This window comes from Schistocerca cancellata, unplaced genomic scaffold (assembly GCF_023864275.1).
Source record: "Schistocerca cancellata isolate TAMUIC-IGC-003103 unplaced genomic scaffold, iqSchCanc2.1 HiC_scaffold_1093, whole genome shotgun sequence".
In the NCBI taxonomy this organism is placed as follows: Eukaryota; Metazoa; Arthropoda; class Insecta; order Orthoptera; family Acrididae; genus Schistocerca; species Schistocerca cancellata.
The window spans coordinates 3939443-3947888 of NW_026047092.1; the positions used below are offsets into that span (position 1 = coordinate 3939443).

The following is an 8446-nucleotide window of genomic DNA, read 5'->3' on the forward strand; positions in this document are numbered from 1 at the left end:
AAAGGTGCGAAACCAAGGACAGAAGACACAGAATTTTTGTTTACAAATTTGCACATGTACACTGCTACAAAACAATAAGCCCGGACGTATTTCGGAACATTTCTGCCGCTTAATACTGTTTTGTTATTTCCAGAGACACTTTGGAAATCTACCTTGGCACACGCTTCTTCAAACTGAGTTCCCTAATATCGTATCTTTTGTTTATTACAACAGATTTAAGTCATTGTGGAAACATCTTTGTCGCATCGGAAAGGTAGCGTGAAGAGACGGCTGGCAGGGCTGGCGACAAGAAAGCAAAATATGAAGACAGCCAGAGGTCCCAGGCAGTCGCCGATCCGAATACTAACGTTGTTGCTTAACTTGGGTGATTTCACGAGAACGGTTGGTTTTTATTTATTTATTTATTTATTTAGTTACTTTTCGGAATTTAGCACTGCTGCGTAACAGTAGGCTCTGGCGCATTTCAAGAACACATCTGTCGATTGGTAGTGTTTTGTCATTTTCAACGAGTTCCTAGCACTCTTCCTTCGCGCATTCTTACTCAAACCGAGTTCATTACCGTAATTTCGTATCTTACGTTTAATACAGTACTTTAAAATGCTTGTGGAAGCATCTTTGTCGACACCTGAAAGTTATTATGAAAAGAGGCCTGGCAGGTGTAGCGACGTAAAAATGAAAAAATTAGAAAGAGCCAACAGCACGCGGTGTTCCCAGGCGGTCACCCATCCAAGTACTAACCGCGCCCGATGTTGCTTAACTTCGGTGATCGGACGAGAACCGGTGTAGTCAACATGGTATGGCCGTTGGCGTCCTTATACTGTAGCCGCACCACGGAAGAAGCATTCGCCTCTTCTCCCAACACACGCAATCGCCGCTTTCCGTGGCACATTTGACGCAAAGCGCGTCTTTCCACCTCGAAGGTGGCGCGGAGTGCGCGCTCGCCTCGGCGTCTCATAGGCGACTGCCGAACGTAGGTGAGACGCACAACACAGCTGCTCGATGCACCGCCTGTCATTCGTTTGGTGCGTGCGGCCTCCGACACCCACTGGCGACGCGCCTTGTTCCTGTTATCCGGCGCAGGGCTTGCGCGCGGCCGGGCGGCGGGGGCACTGCGCGGGGTGTTGCAGTGTCCTGCTGGACCGACGGAAGCTTTCTCACCTGCCTGACACACGCCGCGCTTCCAGATTTATGCGTAATTTGCGCGGTGCATTTGCATTCGCGCCTGTCCTCCCTCCCGTCCCGACTTGTCCCGACTTTGCTCGACTGCCGCTCGCTGCCGCTCGGGACGCGGCCCATATGACAGCACAAGCACGAGAAACATCTGCGAGACGGGCGCGGGCCTGACCGGCGTGTCCGAGACGCCGTGGGCGGCCGTTCGGAGCTACTAGAGCAGCGCTGTGCCGTGCCATGGAAAGGTGCGAAACCAAGGACAGAAGACACAGAATTTTTGTTTACAAATTTGCACATGTACACTGCTACAAAACAATAAGCCCGGACGTATTTCGGAACATTTCTGCCGCTTAATACTGTTTTGTTATTTCCAGAGACACTTTGGAAATCTACCTTGGCACACGCTTCTTCAAACTGAGTTCCCTAATATCGTATCTTTTGTTTATTACAACAGATTTAAGTCATTGTGGAAACATCTTTGTCGCATCGGAAAGGTAGCGTGAAGAGACGGCTGGCAGGGCTGGCGACAAGAAAGCAAAATATGAAGACAGCCAGAGGTCCCAGGCAGTCGCCGATCCGAATACTAACGTTGTTGCTTAACTTGGGTGATTTCACGAGAACGGTTGGTTTTTATTTATTTATTTATTTATTTAGTTACTTTTCGGAATTTAGCACTGCTGCGTAACAGTAGGCTCTGGCGCATTTCAAGAACACATCTGTCGATTGGTAGTGTTTTGTCATTTTCAACGAGTTCCTAGCACTCTTCCTTCGCGCATTCTTACTCAAACCGAGTTCATTACCGTAATTTCGTATCTTACGTTTAATACAGTACTTTAAAATGCTTGTGGAAGCATCTTTGTCGACACCTGAAAGTTATTATGAAAAGAGGCCTGGCAGGTGTAGCGACGTAAAAATGAAAAAATTAGAAAGAGCCAACAGCACGCGGTGTTCCCAGGCGGTCACCCATCCAAGTACTAACCGCGCCCGATGTTGCTTAACTTCGGTGATCGGACGAGAACCGGTGTAGTCAACATGGTATGGCCGTTGGCGTCCTTATACTGTAGCCGCACCACGGAAGAAGCATTCGCCTCTTCTCCCAACACACGCAATCGCCGCTTTCCGTGGCACATTTGACGCAAAGCGCGTCTTTCCACCTCGAAGGTGGCGCGGAGTGCGCGCTCGCCTCGGCGTCTCATAGGCGACTGCCGAACGTAGGTGAGACGCACAACACAGCTGCTCGATGCACCGCCTGTCATTCGTTTGGTGCGTGCGGCCTCCGACACCCACTGGCGACGCGCCTTGTTCCTGTTATCCGGCGCAGGGCTTGCGCGCGGCCGGGCGGCGGGGGCACTGCGCGGGGTGTTGCAGTGTCCTGCTGGACCGACGGAAGCTTTCTCACCTGCCTGACACACGCCGCGCTTCCAGATTTATGCGTAATTTGCGCGGTGCATTTGCATTCGCGCCTGTCCTCCCTCCCGTCCCGACTTGTCCCGACTTTGCTCGACTGCCGCTCGCTGCCGCTCGGGTCGCGGCCCATATGACAGCACAAGCACGAGAAACATCTGCGAGACGGGCGCGGGCCTGACCGGCGTGTCCGAGACGCCGTGGGCGGCCGTTCGGAGCTACTAGAGCAGCGCTGTGCCGTGCCATGGAAAGGTGCGAAACCAAGGACAGAACACACAGAATTTTTGTTTACAAATTTGCACATGTACACTGTTACAAAACAATAAGCCCGGACGTATTTCGGAACATTTCTGCCGCTTAATACTGTTTTGTTATTTCCAGAGACACTTTGGAAATCTACCTTGGCACACGCTTCTTCAAACTGAGTTCCCTAATATCGTATCTTTTGTTTATTACAACAGATTTAAGTCATTGTGGAAACATCTTTGTCGCATCGGAAAGGTAGCGTGAAGAGACGGCTGGCAGGGCTGGCGACAAGAAAGCAAAATATGAAGACAGCCAGAGGTCCCAGGCAGTCGCCGATCCGAATACTAACGTTGTTGCTTAACTTGGGTGATTTCACGAGAACGGTTGGTTTTTATTTATTTATTTATTTATTTAGTTACTTTTCGGAATTTAGCACTGCTGCGTAACAGTAGGCTCTGGCGCATTTCAAGAACACATCTGTCGATTGGTAGTGTTTTGTCATTTTCAACGAGTTCCTAGCACTCTTCCTTCGCGCATTCTTACTCAAACCGAGTTCATTACCGTAATTTCGTATCTTACGTTTAATACAGTACTTTAAAATGCTTGTGGAAGCATCTTTGTCGACACCTGAAAGTTATTATGAAAAGAGGCCTGGCAGGTGTAGCGACGTAAAAATGAAAAAATGAGAAAGAGCCAACAGCACGCGGTGTTCCCAGGCGGTCACCCATCCAAGTACTAACCGCGCCCGATGTTGCTTAACTTCGGTGATCGGACGAGAACCGGTGTAGTCAACATGGTATGGCCGTTGGCGTCCTTATACTGTAGCCGCACCACGGAAGAAGCATTCGCCTCTTCTCCCAACACACGCAATCGCCGCTTTCCGTGGCAAATTTGACGCAAAGCGCGTCTTTCCACCTCGAAGGTGGCGCGGAGTGCGCGCTCGCCTCGGCGTCTCATAGGCGACTGCCGAACGTAGGTGAGACGCACAACACAGCTGCTCGATGCACCGCCTGTCATTCGTTTGGTGCGTGCGGCCTCCGACACCCACTGGCGACGCGCCTTGTTCCTGTTATCCGGCGCAGGGCTTGCGCGCGGCCGGGCGGCGGGGGCACTGCGCGGGGTGTTGCAGTGTCCTGCTGGACCGACGGAAGCTTTCTCACCTGCCTGACACACGCCGCGCTTCCAGATTTATGCGTAATTTGCGCGGTGCATTTGCATTCGCGCCTGTCCTCCCTCCCGTCCCGACTTGTCCCGACTTTGCTCGACTGCCGCTCGCTGCCGCTCGGGACGCGGCCCATATGACAGCACAAGCACGAGAAACATCTGCGAGACGGGCGCGGGCCTGACCGGCGTGTCCGAGACGCCGTGGGCGGCCGTTCGGAGCTACTAGAGCAGCGCTGTGCCGTGCCATGGAAAGGTGCGAAACCAAGGACAGAAGACACAGAATTTTTGTTTACAAATTTGCACATGTACACTGCTACAAAACAATAAGCCCGGACGTATTTCGGAACATTTCTGCCGCTTAATACTGTTTTGTTATTTCCAGAGACACTTTGGAAATCTACCTTGGCACACGCTTCTTCAAACTGAGTTCCCTAATATCGTATCTTTTGTTTATTACAACAGATTTAAGTCATTGTGGAAACATCTTTGTCGCATCGGAAAGGTAGCGTGAAGAGACGGCTGGCAGGGCTGGCGACAAGAAAGCAAAATATGAAGACAGCCAGAGGTCCCAGGCAGTCGCCGATCCGAATACTAACGTTGTTGCTTAACTTGGGTGATTTCACGAGAACGGTTGGTTTTTATTTATTTATTTATTTATTTAGTTACTTTTCGGAATTTAGCACTGCTGCGTAACAGTAGGCTCTGGCGCATTTCAAGAACACATCTGTCGATTGGTAGTGTTTTGTCATTTTCAACGAGTTCCTAGCACTCTTCCTTCGCGCATTCTTACTCAAACCGAGTTCATTACCGTAATTTCGTATCTTACGTTTAATACAGTACTTTAAAATGCTTGTGGAAGCATCTTTGTCGACACCTGAAAGTTATTATGAAAAGAGGCCTGGCAGGTGTAGCGACGTAAAAATGAAAAAATTAGAAAGAGCCAACAGCACGCGGTGTTCCCAGGCGGTCACCCATCCAAGTACTAACCGCGCCCGATGTTGCTTAACTTCGGTGATCGGACGAGAACCGGTGTAGTCAACATGGTATGGCCGTTGGCGTCCTTATACTGTAGCCGCACCACGGAAGAAGCATTCGCCTCTTCTCCCAACACACGCAATCGCCGCTTTCCGTGGCACATTTGACGCAAAGCGCGTCTTTCCACCTCGAAGGTGGCGCGGAGTGCGCGCTCGCCTCGGCGTCTCATAGGCGACTGCCGAACGTAGGTGAGACGCACAACACAGCTGCTCGATGCACCGCCTGTCATTCGTTTGGTGCGTGCGGCCTCCGACACCCACTGGCGACGCGCCTTGTTCCTGTTATCCGGCGCAGGGCTTGCGCGCGGCCGGGCGGCGGGGGCACTGCGCGGGGTGTTGCAGTGTCCTGCTGGACCGACGGAAGCTTTCTCACCTGCCTGACACACGCCGCGCTTCCAGATTTATGCGTAATTTGCGCGGTGCATTTGCATTCGCGCCTGTCCTCCCTCCCGTCCCGACTTGTCCCGACTTTGCTCGACTGCCGCTCGCTGCCGCTCGGGACGCGGCCCATATGACAGCACAAGCACGAGAAACATCTGCGAGACGGGCGCGGGCCTGACCGGCGTGTCCGAGACGCCGTGGGCGGCCGTTCGGAGCTACTAGAGCAGCGCTGTGCCGTGCCATGGAAAGGTGCGAAACCAAGGACAGAAGACACAGAATTTTTGTTTACAAATTTGCACATGTACACTGCTACAAAACAATAAGCCCGGACGTATTTCGGAACATTTCTGCCGCTTAATACTGTTTTGTTATTTCCAGAGACACTTTGGAAATCTACCTTGGCACACGCTTCTTCAAACTGAGTTCCCTAATATCGTATCTTTTGTTTATTACAACAGATTTAAGTCATTGTGGAAACATCTTTGTCGCATCGGAAAGGTAGCGTGAAGAGACGGCTGGCAGGGCTGGCGACAAGAAAGCAAAATATGAAGACAGCCAGAGGTCCCAGGCAGTCGCCGATCCGAATACTAACGTTGTTGCTTAACTTGGGTGATTTCACGAGAACGGTTGGTTTTTATTTATTTATTTATTTATTTAGTTACTTTTCGGAATTTAGCACTGCTGCGTAACAGTAGGCTCTGGCGCATTTCAAGAACACATCTGTCGATTGGTAGTGTTTTGTCATTTTCAACGAGTTCCTAGCACTCTTCCTTCGCGCATTCTTACTCAAACCGAGTTCATTACCGTAATTTCGTATCTTACGTTTAATACAGTACTTTAAAATGCTTGTGGAAGCATCTTTGTCGACACCTGAAAGTTATTATGAAAAGAGGCCTGGCAGGTGTAGCGACGTAAAAATGAAAAAATTAGAAAGAGCCAACAGCACGCGGTGTTCCCAGGCGGTCACCCATCCAAGTACTAACCGCGCCCGATGTTGCTTAACTTCGGTGATCGGACGAGAACCGGTGTAGTCAACATGGTATGGCCGTTGGCGTCCTTATACTGTAGCCGCACCACGGAAGAAGCATTCGCCTCTTCTCCCAACACACGCAATCGCCGCTTTCCGTGGCACATTTGACGCAAAGCGCGTCTTTCCACCTCGAAGGTGGCGCGGAGTGCGCGCTCGCCTCGGCGTCTCATAGGCGACTGCCGAACGTAGGTGAGACGCACAACACAGCTGCTCGATGCACCGCCTGTCATTCGTTTGGTGCGTGCGGCCTCCGACACCCACTGGCGACGCGCCTTGTTCCTGTTATCCGGCGCAGGGCTTGCGCGCGGCCGGGCGGCGGGGGCACTGCGCGGGGTGTTGCAGTGTCCTGCTGGACCGACGGAAGCTTTCTCACCTGCCTGACACACGCCGCGCTTCCAGATTTATGCGTAATTTGCGCGGTGCATTTGCATTCGCGCCTGTCCTCCTCCCGTCCCGACTTGTCCCGACTTTGCTCGACTGCCGCTCGCTGCCGCTCGGGTCGCGGCCCATATGACAGCACAAGCACGAGAAACATCTGCGAGACGGGCGCGGGGCCTGACCGGCGTGTCCGAGACGCCGTGGGCGGCCGTTCGGAGCTACTAGAGCAGCGCTGTGCCGTGCCATGGAAAGGTGCGAAACCAAGGACAGAACACACAGAATTTTTGTTTACAAATTTGCACATGTACACTGTTACAAAACAATAAGCCCGGACGTATTTCGGAACATTTCTGCCGCTTAATACTGTTTTGTTATTTCCAGAGACACTTTGGAATCTACCTTGGCACACGCTTCTTCAAACTGAGTTCCCTAATATCGTATCTTTTGTTTATTACAACAGATTTAAGTCATTGTGGAAACATCTTTGTCGCATCGGAAAGGTAGCGTGAAGAGACGGCTGGCAGGGCTGGCGACAAGAAAGCAAAATATGAAGACAGCCAGAGGTCCCAGGCAGTCGCCGATCCGAATACTAACGTTGTTGCTTAACTTGGGTGATTTCACGAGAACGGTTGGTTTTTATTTATTTATTTATTTATTTAGTTACTTTTCGGAATTTAGCACTGCTGCGTAACAGTAGGCTCTGGCGCATTTCAAGAACACATCTGTCGATTGGTAGTGTTTTGTCATTTTCAACGAGTTCCTAGCACTCTTCCTTCGCGCATTCTTACTCAAACCGAGTTCATTACCGTAATTTCGTATCTTACGTTTAATACAGTACTTTAAAATGCTTGTGGAAGCATCTTTGTCGACACCTGAAAGTTATTATGAAAAGAGGCCTGGCAGGTGTAGCGACGTAAAAATGAAAAAATGAGAAAGAGCCAACAGCACGCGGTGTTCCCAGGCGGTCACCCATCCAAGTACTAACCGCGCCCGATGTTGCTTAACTTCGGTGATCGGACGAGAACCGGTGTAGTCAACATGGTATGGCCGTTGGCGTCCTTATACTGTAGCCGCACCACGGAAGAAGCATTCGCCTCTTCTCCCAACACACGCAATCGCCGCTTTCCGTGGCAAATTTGACGCAAAGCGCGTCTTTCCACCTCGAAGGTGGCGCGGAGTGCGCGCTCGCCTCGGCGTCTCATAGGCGACTGCCGAACGTAGGTGAGACGCACAACACAGCTGCTCGATGCACCGCCTGTCATTCGTTTGGTGCGTGCGGCCTCCGACACCCACTGGCGACGCGCCTTGTTTCCTGTTATCCGGCGCAGGGCTTGCGCGCGGCCGGGCGGCGGGGGCACTGCGCGGGGTGTTGCAGTGTCCTGCTGGACCGACGGAAGCTTTCTCACCTGCCTGACACACGCCGCGCTTCCAGATTTATGCGTAATTTGCGCGGTGCATTTGCATTCGCGCCTGTCCTCCCTCCCGTCCCGACTTGTCCCGACTTTGCTCGACTGCCGCTCGCTGCCGCTCGGGACGCGGCCCATATGACAGCACAAGCACGAGAAACATCTGCGAGACGGGCGCGGGCCTGACCGGCGTGTCCGAGACGCCGTGGGCGGCCGTTCGGAGCTACTAGAGC

At 52.0% G+C, this 8446-nt stretch overlaps 6 non-coding genes across 6 annotated transcripts; all 6 read right to left on the reverse strand.

The window, feature by feature from the left end:
• Positions 1-689: 689 nt before the first annotated feature.
• Positions 690-808, reverse strand: LOC126154517 (5S ribosomal RNA). The gene has a single exon (XR_007532094.1). It is a non-coding gene; the product is annotated as a 5S ribosomal RNA (ribosomal RNA).
• Positions 809-2100: 1292 nt separating this feature from the next.
• Positions 2101-2219, reverse strand: LOC126154518 (5S ribosomal RNA). The gene has a single exon (XR_007532095.1). It is a non-coding gene; the product is annotated as a 5S ribosomal RNA (ribosomal RNA).
• A 1292-nt stretch (positions 2220-3511) lies between these two features.
• On the reverse strand, positions 3512-3630 carry LOC126154519 (5S ribosomal RNA). Its single transcript, XR_007532096.1, has one exon. It is a non-coding gene; the product is annotated as a 5S ribosomal RNA (ribosomal RNA).
• Positions 3631-4922: 1292 nt separating this feature from the next.
• On the reverse strand, positions 4923-5041 carry LOC126154520 (5S ribosomal RNA). The gene has a single exon (XR_007532097.1). It is a non-coding gene; the product is annotated as a 5S ribosomal RNA (ribosomal RNA).
• A 1292-nt stretch (positions 5042-6333) lies between these two features.
• On the reverse strand, positions 6334-6452 carry LOC126154522 (5S ribosomal RNA). Its single transcript, XR_007532099.1, has one exon. It is a non-coding gene; the product is annotated as a 5S ribosomal RNA (ribosomal RNA).
• Positions 6453-7743: 1291 nt separating this feature from the next.
• Positions 7744-7862, reverse strand: LOC126154523 (5S ribosomal RNA). The gene has a single exon (XR_007532100.1). It is a non-coding gene; the product is annotated as a 5S ribosomal RNA (ribosomal RNA).
• Between the last annotated feature and the right edge of the window lie 584 nt (positions 7863-8446).